This window comes from Pholcus phalangioides, unplaced genomic scaffold (assembly GCF_987345545.1).
Source record: "Pholcus phalangioides strain wild (caught in Gottingen) unplaced genomic scaffold, Ppha-v1.0 ptg000009l_1, whole genome shotgun sequence".
Taxonomy (NCBI): domain Eukaryota; kingdom Metazoa; phylum Arthropoda; class Arachnida; order Araneae; family Pholcidae; genus Pholcus; species Pholcus phalangioides.
Window position 1 is genome coordinate 15,547,266 of NW_028301602.1, and position 14,519 is coordinate 15,561,784.

General features: G+C 37.3%; 1 protein-coding gene across 1 annotated transcript in view; it reads left to right on the top strand.

Annotated features, from left to right (window-relative positions):
- Positions 1-260: 260 nt before the first annotated feature.
- PRL-1 (protein-tyrosine phosphatase 4A family member PRL-1) overlaps positions 261-14,519 on the top strand; it is a 78,985-nt gene continuing 64,726 nt past the window's right edge. Inside the window, exon 1 of the mRNA XM_089235599.1 lies at positions 261-579. The gene's annotated coding sequence lies outside the window, so the exon portion shown is untranslated. The remainder of the gene's footprint in view (positions 580-14,519) is intronic.

The window sequence follows — 14,519 nt, forward strand, 5'->3', positions numbered from 1 at the left end:
TTGTTCCGGGAAATACGGGACGTATAGTCACTCCAGGAGTGACCAAATTATTTGAAAATACGGGAATGTCCCGGCAACTATAAGACATATGGTCAGTTCTTATATTCAGAATCCCGGTTTCCTGTCCTTTTCTCTATGAAATATGGTTTACACAATAAATATGTGAACGAGACCATCACATGGTGTAAGTTAATTTGCATGCACATCAACACTGCACGTTAACATTTCTTTATCCCAAAAAAACAGTGGAACTAAGTAACACACAAATGACATATATATCTTTAGAAGGAAAATAGTTACCCCATATCCTACAATCTTGAAAATTAAAATAGAAAAGTTTCAATATTCGGATAGTTTTGAAAAAATAAATAAAGTATCGCATCAAAGTATAAATTTAATGGCAACAGACAGAAAGAGGATAGAGTAAAAAAAAAAAGAAGCAGAAGGCAGGGGCGCATCGATCTGGTCAATTTGTGTGTGTGTCAGCTGGTGGTTCGCGAAATCATTCCGCGTACGTTTTATTTTTTGTGGTTACGCGAAATTTTGACCGTTTAATTTTCAATGAGCATCGCAGTGGTGGTAAGTTGGACATCCGTTAAATGCTTTAATTGATGACTCGACCGTTTTTTTTTACGCTCCGTTGGAAATCCATGGCTACCCAATTATCTAGAAGTTGTCAGCTGTGGCATGGCATCCCCCCTCCTCCCATTACCTCAATGTCGACCAATCAAATGCATGAATATAAGCCTCCATATGGCCGATATTTGTCAATATTTTATTTATAACTCAACCGTAATTTTCATATATTTGTATCGCGTGTCGACGTGTTTAATTGTGAAGAATGAATGCACCGACTGTCGCGAGCAGAAGCGTATTTACAGGGACGGGGGGGGGGGAGACTTAGAGTGGGCTGAGCCCAATTTGTGGAATTCAGAGGAGCAGCACATTTGAGTAGTGATTGGCCAATTAGTGGAATGGGCGGCGGGCGGTATATATAAAATGTGTGTAACTTGTATAGGTGGTGAAACCAGAAATCTGCCTCTGTGTAGAAAATGAGTGACCAAAGGAGTGATCTGCTGAGTAAGGACCCAGGTCAGAGTGAATGACCAAAAATAATGGGCTGAGCCCAATTTGTGAAATTCAGAGGAGCAGCACATTTGAGTAGTGATTGGCCAATTAGTGGAATGGGCGGCAGGCGGTATATATAAAATGTGTGTAACTTGTATAGGTGGTGAAACCAGAAATCCGCCTCTGTGTAGAAAATGAGTGACCAAAGGAGTGATCTGCTGAGTAAGGAACCAGGTCAGAGTGAATGACCTAAAGAGGCAACCACTGATCGATAGCATGTGGTGAAATAGCTTAATTCTTGAACAAGCATCATTATCATTTTCTCCCCGTGTGACAAGGAGTGGAGAGAATCACTCTGGAAGATTCGGATCACTGTATATTACGGTCGTGATGGCACTGCACTTGTTGAAAAATAATTTTTTATATTATAGTCCACGTCGTTTAATGCGATCACATCAGGACTGTGTTTTTGATAGCAATAACCAAATGATAACTACATCTGATAAAATCCCATTTGGAAGTACGGTGACCATACATCCTGCGAAGTACGAAAGCCTGAATAACCACTCAGAGATCGAGATGTAGTTCAGAAAGAAAATTCACATTCCTCTGTGAAGAATCGAACCACCAATCTCTCAGTGTCTGGGCGGGTGTTCTAACCATTGAACTACAGAGGACAGACATTTTCCTTCCTTAGAGCATATGTATGAATGCTGAATGGGACTGCACAGGGACAGCCTTCTAGCTCAGCTAATAGCTCTTATGACGTTAGCCCCCCAGAATTTGAACAGCAGAGAGTGATATCGTTTCTCTCTACCATACATTCTGTTTGGTCAAATGGGATGTGTGGTAAAGAGATATTGGTAAAACGGGACAAATGTTTTTCCTTCCGCATTCAGTGAAACCTGCCTATAACAATATTATAGGGACCTAGCAAAATATTGTTATAGACATGTCATCATTGTAGATAATTCGCAAGTTAAGCATTTGTGCTATTTTATATTAAATAAAAATTCTTCCAGGACTCAAAAAAACTATCATTATTAGGCAGGTTTATCATTAGACAGTATCATTCTACACAGGTTTCACTGTACTTGTAAAATATTCAATTCTAAAATGGGAATTTTTTTGTTTGCCTTTAAGTTAAAATGCTGCAATTTTATTTATTCAGCCATGTGAGGCATTAGATTCCTGTGAGAAAGTCAGTTGAGACCAGATTCAAAAATTTGTTCAGAAAGGAGCTGATCAACTGAACTGCAAATGCATTTGCCTTCACTATAGGAAGGTCATTGTAGAAGCAGCTTTACACATATATGGATCAGAGATTGCTATGGACCAATTACGACATTAAGTACAGAAATGTTTGTCAATTGGGGGGGGGGGGGGGTTAAAGAGAAAACCTTTTAGCAACTTAGCTTCAGAATGCGTCAAAAAAATTATATACATATGGGGGAAAAATGCCTTTATCTGAAGTCCTGATAACTTCAAACCAATTTTTTCCGGTGTTATGAAATTGGGCTGTTCCCTTCTTTACAAAAGTGTTAACTAGAGCTTGGATTTTTATGACCTAAAGATGAAACGTTGTTGCTGATAGTGAAAAAAACCTGAATTTCAATTTTTTTTAGTTGATCAGCAACAACGTTTCATCTTTAGGCCATAAAAATCAATCCTAGTAATAATGATAAGTAGTAATGAATGATATCTGTGATTATAATAAGCAGTGTTGACTGTGTTTATTTTTAGAAATAATTGCAATACAATAATAAAAACATGGCTTTTATTTTATAATACAAACAGTAGTTTTCCTTGTGAAATAATTGGGCTAATTGTGTTTCCATTAGTTTTTTATGACTGATAGAACTTGCGGGGCTCCCAGTTGTCTTACTTTTCCTACTTTTTTGTAAAATGTCCTCATTTCTCAGTTTTGTCTTTCTGGGTTTTGCCTTATTTTTTTTTACCAAATCCTATCGACAAAATTTGTGTAATTGATTTTAATTGAGGAAGGAATCGTTGATATATTGCCAAATAATACAAATGTAGTGGATTGTAATTAATGATTTTCTGCTTTGGCAGAAAATATCTTTTTATGACTATTTCAGGGAGGGGTTGCTAGAGATGTAAAATTCTCGATAATATTCTCATGAAGGAGAATATTCCTGTAAGTTCTTGATGAGAATATTCTGTTATTTATAATATAGTTACATATAATATCCTTGAGAATATTCTCTGGAAAGACTACTTTCATAAATTACTGGGGAATATTCTTATAGAAAATAATAAGAATTATTCTGAAGTTATTAATAATAGTGCTTCCACAGAATATTCTCAAATATTCTCCTAGATGAGAATATTCTTCAGTTACCGAAATCTTTCCAGATATTATCAAGAATATATGTAATATGTATTATAATAAATAGGCTAATCTGGATGAATAACTTGAGAATAATTATTTTCGATAAGAATATTCTCTAGTAATTTATAATAGTAGGCTAGTCCTTTGAGAGAATATTCTCTGTCCCCGTCTCTCTTCCCGTCAAGAAGATGGGAACATTGAAGTTTGTAGACCACAATATTAAAGTTTGAAAGCAAGAAAATTAAACCAGCATGGCTGAATTGCACAACTTTTAAAGAATTGAGTGATACAGAATTTAAATGTATGTGCATTGAAAAAAAACAAGTTCTGTATCTTATAATGAAAGTCATTTTATAAGAATAGCTTCCTTTATCAATCAACTGTGGTTTAATTTCTTATGTTGTGAACTTGCTTCTGAAAATTTATCTAATTTTAAAATAATTTTTCAAGGTTTAATCTAAAGGTTTCTAAAATCTTTATAACCAAACTTTTAACCTCTCATCATGACCTGGAGAATATTCTCGAACTAAAAGTTGCCATTGGAGGGGGTTGCCAAAGTTGCCAAAGGGTGATTATATCAAAAATTGTTTTGTTGTAAATGTTTCAGGCAATAAAAACAGATTTATGTTTCACAATATAAACAAAATTAGTAAAAAAAATTTAAATTATTTAAAAGAAAAATGAATATTCTCGATTATTCTGCAATTTTTACATCCAGGAGAATATTCTCGTTCTTCGAGAATATTCTCACCTCGCATCACTAGGGGTTGCAGACCATTTGGTTTATTAATTTCTTAATCTCCTAATTTGAGAGTCCAACAAGTCAAAGCAGTCACTAAAAACTTTTGTCTGGAATAGGTCTATTCGAGGGTTGTTTGGTTTAAACCAGTGATTCCCAACGTGGGTGTTAATGTCCCCTGGGGGGGCGATGGAAAAGTTCCAGGGGGCGGTAGAAGCTACGGGTATAACATAGGATTCTATGGGTTAGATTGCATTGGGGGCAATGGGACAAAAAAGGTTAGGAAACTATGGTTTAAACCATGTTGGTTTTAACCAAGCGGTTTTTCTTAAAGAACCAGTTTGGTTTTTTCAAAAAATCACCTAAAAGTGGCTTAAAGTATAATTTTTTTCCCTTGAATAATATCATATTGGTTCATCATTAGCCAAAATGATTAATTTTTACCACATTTTTTACTCTTGGGGTACGTTTTGATGGTATATCTTTGAATGGTGTAAGATGATATAAGTGGTTTTTCAAAAAAATCTCATGAAAGTGGCCTGAATATAAATTTTCTTTCATATTAACTATTTAGTAGGTAGTTGCTAAAAATTATATACAGTATCAAAATTTTTCATTCTTACTGTAGTTTCAACTTTACTGTAGTGTCTAACTTTACGTTACATTCTGATGCTCTATCTTTAGCAAACTCGCGAGAAATGCATCACACATGTGGTGTATATCTCCCAGGTTTTTCCCCTCTTCTCAAAGAAGCTGCAACAGTAATAACTTCATGGTCAGGGCATAAAAAAAAAACAGTTGGTCTTATAATCTAAAAAAGACTAACTGCTCCTAAAGGACAAAAACCAGTGTACTAGTGGGTACATTACCTCGGACATTTGTTTTCGATAGGAAGCAGCACATCTCGTACTGTATATTGCCACCAGACTTAATATTGAATTTTTTTTACATATTTTCAACATTCCCCCCAGTTAATGAAGGTTGGGGTCGGCTGAAGTTGGTTTTCTGTGGTTCCCAACTTCAAGGCGTGAATGCGAGCCGATCTCCCCGTTAAAAAGTCTCGCCACACAGAGCAACAGGGCTACAACGTTACAAATATTCAATCATTACACTTCACTCACAATTTGAAGTATATATGGCAGCACTGAAATATCATACACAACACTAGCTACACACTCGGACTGTTAGGTGCACTCACTTTGTTCCAGACTCTGCCACGAAGGTTCTACTGTACAGTAATAAAAGCCCGAAATCTGTCAGTTCGTGAATTGTCTTTTCCAAATAATTTTCAGTTAGAAATTCCTTGGAATATGGACTTGGTCACCATTTGGTTAGAATGTACAGTAGTAAGTGATTTATGAAAAATAAATTGGCTATATACAAGATAATTATAATTAAAGTTCTGATTCCAAAACATGAATAAGAACTGCTGGTCAGAATAGCTTGAAAATTTGCATGGATCCATTGCATGAAGCAATGGAATTATTTATTTTGCTGGAAAAAAAATACAATTTTAAATGTACAAGTAGATGTTGTACTTAGCCAGAGATATAATCTATTTTGCGCAACCATATCATTTTGGCATTTCAACAGTATCAGTGTGTGTGAATAGCTGGGCTGGACAAATCCCAGATGCGGAGGTGACTAGAAAATCGGTTTTGGCACCTAAAATTTTATATGCATCATTGCTAAAATGAAGTGCAAGTATGAGAATTTTTTTGATTTTGTAATGTCTTCTAACATGAGAATAGGCCATTAAGGCCTGGAAAAGTGAAAAAAAAATTACTCTGAACTTTTTTTCGTGGGGAAAAACATGCTTCGATCATAACGAATTTGGCTGGTGCCTAAATTTTTTTCCATTTGTCCAGCCCTGGTGGATAGCACAACTTTTATCAAGATGCACATTGTAACACCAGCAAAGCAGCTGCTGAAGAACCATTTTGACAATAACAAGATATGTCACCTGGTCCCCATGTTCACCTGTCAGGTGAACACCACTATAACCCTTGCAACTTTTGACTTTGGGGATATCCCAAAATGTTATGTGCAGTGGTTGGATTGCAAACTTTGAATTGAAAGCACATCCACATATCATTACCATAACATACTGATTCGTAATTGAACAAGCATTTCTGTATTTCCACCTCACAGCCAGAACACGGGACAACATATTCAACATTTCTTGTGTAAGTTGTTTGTTCAAATGACTTCATTTTTGTGATATTTCCATGAATTATAAAATCGTGTTATGCTAATTGCGTTATTTTGTCTTGACTGGCTATCATATCCATTCTGCAAGCAAATTTCCCATGTGTTGGATGAGTACAGCATCATCTATTTTACATTTTTAAGTATTTCTTCCCCTTTGCCATACAAAATTCCATTGCTTCAAGAACATGCATGTAAATTTCAAGTCATTCTGACCAGTGGTTTTTATTTTAGTGTTTTGAAATCAGAACTTTAGTTACAATCATTCTTCATATTGTAAATCATTGCTAATTAAATTGCATTAATTATGTTTCATTAAACATTGTATTTGCCTAGTTTTATCATATAACATCCTAATTAAGCATATTGAGGGAGAGAAAGTAACGAGAAAACATCTTCATTATAGGATTAATAAAATAACATTAAGAGAATTCTCAAGCAATATTTCCTTGAGTTAAGCTATAAAATAATTAAATTGCAAAAGCTGGTTTTTATTAAAATATAAGAAATATTTATAGATTTATTTATATAGAAATTGTGTTAATTACATTAATAGACATTTTGTTTTAATTATTGGAAGTTTAAAAACAATAAAATTTCTAAAAATCATTCAATGTAAATGCTATCAAAACCAAAAAAAAACTTTAAACCAAAAAACTGGTTTTTTTTTCCCACCAACCCTGGTCTATTCTAGGTTTGGTGATTCTGATGCTACCCAATGGCATTCAGTTGTCTTTTGTATTTTTAGGGCATGCTGAGACATAAACAATATTTACAATGCTCAGCTAGAAATGAAAGCGCTTCATTTGTCAAAAACGATTACACTGGTATTGAACAGTTAAACGTAAACAAATCCCTTTACAAAAAGGATGGCAATGCAGTAAAACCACCTGGTCCACCTTGACTTATTTACATCAGAGATCAGACCTTGTAATTTATACATTTTGCACTGTGCTTTTGGAAGTGGTCTAGAAAGAGTGTCATTCTGAAAAAACTTGCATGTCTTCATGCATTGTCGAAGAGAGTTGACAGCTGTGGACTGTGAAAGGCTCCAAAAAAGAATGTAATATATATTGTGAGGAGAGTCAGAAAAGAATTATCTGTGGTTGCTAATACCCTATTTTGGTCAAAAATTGTTTGTTACCAACATGGCCCCCACATGGGAAAGGGGCTGACAGCTCCAGCCCTGGGGTCCTGGGAGTTGGTGTCCTGTGGTAAGGTCTTTTTGATTTTTTTTTTTTTCTTTCAGATATGTCCCATAGGAAAATAGACAGGACTCTTTAATGTCAATTGTATTGATTTGTACTCGTATGGTGACCTGGGATTTGTCCAGTCCTGATCAAAGCATCGCTTAGTGCAGGGCTCCCACTCGTCCTACTTTTCCTACTTTTTGGTAAAATGTCCTACTTTTGTCCTACTTTCTTGGTTTTGTCCTACTTTCTAGTTTTTATCCTACTTTTCCTACTTTTTTTTATCAAATCCTATCGACAAAATTTGTGTAATTGATTTTAATTGAGCAGGAAATTATTGATATATTGCCAAATATTACAGATGTTGGAGAATGCAATTAATTATTCTGCCAAAGCAGAAATTGTATCATTTTTAAGGTAATTTAGAGGGGGGGGGGTATGTGGACCATTTTATTAATTTTTTATTTGCTTAGTTTGAGGGTTCAACAAGTATAGTAGTCATTAAAAACTTCTGTCTGGATGGAAAAATAATTTTGTATTTATTAATTCGTGGTCTTGGACAGTAACTTTCATCATTCAAAATTATGGTGCAAATAGGTGAAACAACAGTTTGCATTTCAAAGCAGTTGGATACATGGGCCTATTCTAGGTTTGGTGATTCTGATGCTACCCAATAGCATTCAGTTGTCTTCTGTATTTTTAAGGCATGAACAGGCATAAACAATATTTACAATGCTCAGCAAAGAGCTAGAAATGGAAGTGCTTCATTTGTCAAAAATGATTACACTGGCATTGAACAGTAAAATGTGAACAAAACAGAAAAATTTTAAAAATGATGAGCAACACAGTAAAACTATCTGGTTCACTTAGCCTTATATACGTCGGATCTTGTAATTTACACATTTTGCATTGTGCTTTCGAAAGTGGTCTCAAAGGTGTGTCATTCTTAAAAAATGTATGTCTTCTAAATTTGCTGTGCCTTGTCGAAGAGAGTTGACAAGCTCGTCACTTTGGAAGACTCCAAAAAAGAATGTAATGTATATGAGGAGAGACAGCAAAGAATTATCTGTGGTTGCTAGTGCACTGTTTTGGCCAAAAATTGGTTTTGTAACTAAGTCATTTGTCATTTTGTTTTGGCTCGACTGAAATAGTGCTAGGGAAAAAAAAAGTTAATTCAAAATTAACGGGTATAGTGGACTAAATGCTGCACTACGTCAATACCCCTGTGCGGTATATCAATTCGTAAAAATTATTTTATTTAAATTATATAAAAAACTTAGCAAGAGATACAAAACTCAAATAGCTCAAATAAAACATTCTAGAACAATTTTTTTTGTTTACAATACAATGAATAAAATACTGGGTTATTCAGAAGTTTAAAAAAAACAAAAAAAACTCAAACCTTAAACTAAGTAGACAGCAAACTATGGCCTACTTAGCGGTTCTCTATCCAGACCGCCAAATATTTTAAAATAATTGTATAGAAATTTTCAGTTTGTTTTGAATAAATTCATTTAAGGGGATGTTCAAATTTTTTGCATATGCAAAACGTGGTAATTTAAATATTTTTAGAAATATGCGTTTAAAAAGATGATTTATGTATGAGTATACAGGTAGAATAAAGGCTATTTGACCTTAAAACTGAGGAACAAAAATGCAATTGTGTGGCAAATAATTTTAGAATTTTTTTTTTTCATGTACACATTTCAGTGTTCTCTTGTTGAGCTTCAACCTGCAATAAATTGAATTTTATTTGTAAGTTTCTCTAATGATTTAAACTGAAATTCATTTTATTTAACATAAAACTTTCTAATACATTAATTTGTACTTCAAGTCTGTACTAACGTTGAAATTAAACTATTTTTACTTCATGGTCCACTTGGGGCCTCAACTGGGGGGGGGGGGGGAAGAGCCGGCAAGCCAGGTCAACACCATCTATAACAGAAGGCCTCCGTGCGAAACTCGTGATGTCACTGTAGGTGCTGCCATCTATTGGAAGAGGTGGGTTTTTTTCTTTTTTTTTTTTCTGGGCACTTTTTGTCCCTTTACAATTATGCTGCAACAAAACATTTTCAAAAATTATTACGATTAAATAAATGCTGCTGAGGCTGATTTTACTCATGGCTGAGTCTGCATTTTGCGACACCTTTTTTATAATACCATAATTTATATTCTACATAAGAATCTTGTAGGACCATACTTTAAAGTTGACTATACCTTTTATTTTTCAAAAAATGTTGGAAAAATCAATGTTCAAGATTTTTTTTCTCTTACGATCCGTCTGAAAACCTAGCCTATCGGAGGCACCGTGTGTATGTTTGGTAAAATTAGTCGTGTTGACAATCTCTAAATTGTATAAATCTAAGTTTTGGGGGGGGGGGGGCGAAAATTAAGAATTGTTCTCCGGACTCCCGCGACAATTCTTACTTGGCGATTCCGTCAGTCTCATGCTTGTGGGGAACTACGATTTGTCAGAACTTATAATACGGTTACGGCATTCTTTCTGCGAGTTCCGAAATATGGAAGAATTGGTAGGACCAGTATAACACGAAACATGCATAACTCCAGCATCATTAATACGTTAGAGTCACGCAGACGCGCTTCTGCATGTACGAATTCGTTAGAAATTCCTCAGGAATTTTTACGAGGTGCATACGCGGTTGAGTAGTAGTTTCTTCTGTGACTTGAATTACCAGGCAAAACTTTTCTCTTTTTAACGTTTCCTATAAATTATCGTTGTATAGAAGAACCTCTTAACACATCCATGGGCCCGTTTTCCGTTCACGGGAAGTGCCTGCCAATAAAAGGGAATTACTGAGCATAGAAGTCCAGTTTCATGGAATCAGGAAGAGGTACTCCAACGAGAAGTGTCCATTATGGAAGGTTCTACTCTCTACAGCAGTATTTCCCAAAGTAGACAATATCGCCCCCGAGTGGGCGATGGTATGCTCCACGGGGCTATAGAAGCTACGAGTCTAACATAGGATCCTATGGGTTCGCTTGAGTCGGGGGACACGATGAGGGAAAAAAATTTCTGTAGAAGGGGGGGGGGTTGGAACAAAGTTTGGGGAAATACCGCTATAGAACAGTTTCCCAACCTTTTTGTCCCACCGCCCCCTTCAGAAATTTTTTCTCACATCGCCCCCAACGCAATCTAACCCATAGGATCCTATGTTATACCCGTAACTTCTACCTCCCTCCTAGAACATTCCATCGCCCACGTTGGGAATCATTATTCTACAGTATTTACATTTCAACTGGAAATAATATTTTATATTAAAAAAATTGCTTTCAGAAACTTAGGGTGTCTGCCTACCTTCATATAGCCATTGATTACCTTAAATTCATCTAATGCAGGGGTTCTCAAACTTTGTCATTCGCGGCGCCCCTTTCTCTAATCAAAGCTTATCCTCGACTTCCCATATAGTAGTCTAACAAAGAATTTCTTCGAAAAACCTTTGTTAGGGCCGCCGTTCCGCAAGGCCCTTGACAAACGTTGGCGGCGGCGCACAGTTTGAGAACCCTTGTTTCTGTGGAATAAATTGAAAGTGCTATTTTTATCTTTTACAAAAATTATTTCGTAAGCGCGCCGACTAAATGCACTGCTCAAAACAATTAGGGGAGCACATGGTTTTAACAAAATTACGCAAAGATGTATACCGATAAGTAACATAAAATGAATCGTCCATAATTTAAAGCCTTGCAGGAAACGGAAGAAGAAAACTTCATATGCAAATCAAAGTTCATGACGTCAAAAACCAGAAAAAGAAGATAAGGGCAGAAATCGGGATGTTGCAGAAACGTCTGTTTTACTGCCGTAACTGTGAAATTCGATTGCGCAGTATTTTTTTTTTTTTTTGAGACAAGGTGACTTGATGTCTCAACAACGTGATTTACCGGAATCCATGGCATGGCGTGTTATAGGCAGACTGGAATCCGGGCAAGCACAACGTAGTGTCGCGGACGCTGTTGGAGTCGCCAGAAGTGTTGTTGCAAGGCTGTGGAATCGATTCCAAGAAACAGGAAATGTTAGACGTCGATCAGGGCAAGGTCGGCCACGCGCCACTGCAGCAACTGATGACCGGTATATACGGTTAACAGCCCGTCGAAACAGAACAGAGAATGCTACGCAGCTGCAAAGACGGTTGCTCTTGGCAACAGGACGAAGGGTGTCCAGCCAAACAGTACGTAATCGGCGTCATGAGGGAGGGCTCTATGCACGTAGGCCAATGGTCTGCATTCCGTTAACCCCACGCCACTGTGCGGCCCGAAGATGGGCTGCTGAACATCGAGATTGGGAGCAACATGATTGGAGCCAAGTGCGGTTTACAGACGAGTCCCGATTCAGTCTGGAGTGTGACACCCGTGGTATGGAGGGACAGGGGCACTCGAAATAACCCCGCATTCGTTCGTGAAAGGTCACAATACAGACGAGCTGGTTGGATGGTATGGGGTGGAATCAGCGTAGGCGGACGTACGGACCTGCATATCATTCGGAATGGCAGTTTGACGGCCCGAAGGTATGCAGACGAGATACTGCGACCTCATGTCATCCCTTACGCTGGAGCCATTGGAGATTCCTTTGTTTTCCAGGATGATAATGCCCGACCGCATAGAGCTTGTCTGGTGGAGAACATGCTTGAAGCTGAAACAATACAGCGTATGGAATGGCCAGCGTGCTCTCCTGACCTGTTGGGACATGCTCGGACGACGCATTGCTGCGCGACCAAGGCCGCCTGTTACTGTCCGAGACTTGCAGATTGCACTTCTTGAGGAGTGGAACAGTATCCCCCAAAGTCTGACCGATAACCTCATCGCATCCATGGCAAACAGGTGTGCAGCACTCTTAGCTGTTCGAGGAGACCACACGCCCTATTAAAACTCATGCATCATGTCTAAACAGTACTTTTTTTTATCGTTTACATGTAACCAAATTGTTGCCCTAAATCATCTTTTCATGTTTTTTCCATATTTTCAAAGAATTAAAGCTTAATTCCAAATTTTTTTACGTCTTTTTTCTGTATAGCGCATTGATACGCGTGTACTATCCATTGTATGCCAATACGTGGCTGTCTCGCACGGTTTTCTTCACTTTTTTGCTTGCTCCCCTAATTGTTTTGAGCAGTGTAGTTACACGAGGTTTGAATGTAAATTGAACTTCGAGTAAGGGTCGTTCTTTTGCGTTGTCCTGACATAGAAAAGGTGAACACTGAACAATAAGATTGCTCTTCGAATAGACTTTCTCCTCTATCAAAGCAAATAGGACATTATCTCCGGAAGTATCACTTCTAACACATTGTCGTCCTCTCAAGTATGAGTCATTATCGCTTCGTGACGATGGCTTTTAAGAATGTCATTCAATGAGAAGCACTTGTTCGGATGATTGCAGTGTTTAGCTCTGCGACGAGAGAGGGTTCTAATCTATTATCAGCTGAACCCGGCCATCTTGTTGCGGAGTTGAACTAGTTTGTCTGAGGTAGTCGTTATCACAACTTCGTGATGTCTCATATGACTTATCTTGTCCACTTCATCCAGAAATGTCTTTACCGCAAAACATGCTTGGTGTTGACCTTGAAATTTCGTGTTATCGAAATGCATTTGACCACTATTTTCACTTATTTGATGTTATCAGACTTTGCTCTTTTGTTTTTCTTATAATGTATTGCATCTTTGAATCAAATGTTTGTTTAGATGTTTACATTCATTAGAATTGGCAATGTTGCTCAATTTTATCAGTGTACTGAATTTGCATTTACCGAAATGCTAATGATGGCAGCGCTATTGTTGTGGTCTTATTAACAGCCATGGCTGAGGGAAATTTTCTTTTCTTTACGGATTTAGACATTTAGAGAGAGGGTGCTTTCACATTAAATTTCAGAGTGAAAAAGAAATGATCAAATACCTATTAAGGTTGCTGTGTAGTTCAATCTAGAGTAGCTAGACATCTCGGCAGATTTATGAGTATTTTTTTGGGAGATTGTATAATTTGGTCGTGTGGTACCGCTTGCGAATAAGCGATGAAATTTCCGATTATTGCATTAAACCACTTTACGTGCTTGGATCATGGGAACCCAATTTTTTTTTAGTAACTCCTGGATCTGCTGCCATGAAAATAAAATTTTGGCTGAATTTAGGCGTTCGACCTTTGGGACCGCTCTGATGTCTATTAAATGGGGAGCGGGACGCGTCTGGTAAAAGTAATGTCCTGAAAATATACACGGGATTCATCTCTCCAACGAGTAGCATCACTAGCTAGTGCCTGAGACGCCTTAATTACGTTCCTGCTCTTCTCCCTAATTCAGATTATGTTGTTTTCTGATGAGAACCTGAATTTTTGTATCCCGATAACTTTCACCTTCACTTGTTTATACACAGCAATCACATACGCAAGGTGAGGATTTTAAGAGAAGAAAAAATTCGAACCCCACCGGTGCCAAAGTGGTGCTCGGTTGAAGTTGATTTTTTTTTTTGTGGTTTCCACCTTCGAGGCGCGAATGCGAACTCCCAGTTAACCACTTTACTAGCAAGGACGTAATGTTGCGTCCAAACACTCACTACTAAACCGTACATGCGCCTCGTACACATTCCTGTGCCGTCAAACCGAAAGATACCCAGGCCACATCGCCATATGGCAGTATCGGCTCATTGTCCTCACGGACTGGATACCGCTGGCAATTTATTCGTAAAACAGCATACATTACAAAATATACATTCCTCTACCGAATTTCTAACGAATCGGCACGTGCCGGAATGTGTGTTCTGAGTGAATGAGTGGCTCTAATATTATGGTATTTATATATGGCCCTGGTATTTATATGTTGTTGAGTTGCGCTTGTTTCGTGTCCGTGCTGCCATATGCTTTACATTTTCTGAGGTAACATGAAAATTCAAGCATTTCCATCTTTATATCAGTATCGTGTTGTAGGTCAGCCTGCTCTCTGCGGAGCATAGGCGGAGGTAG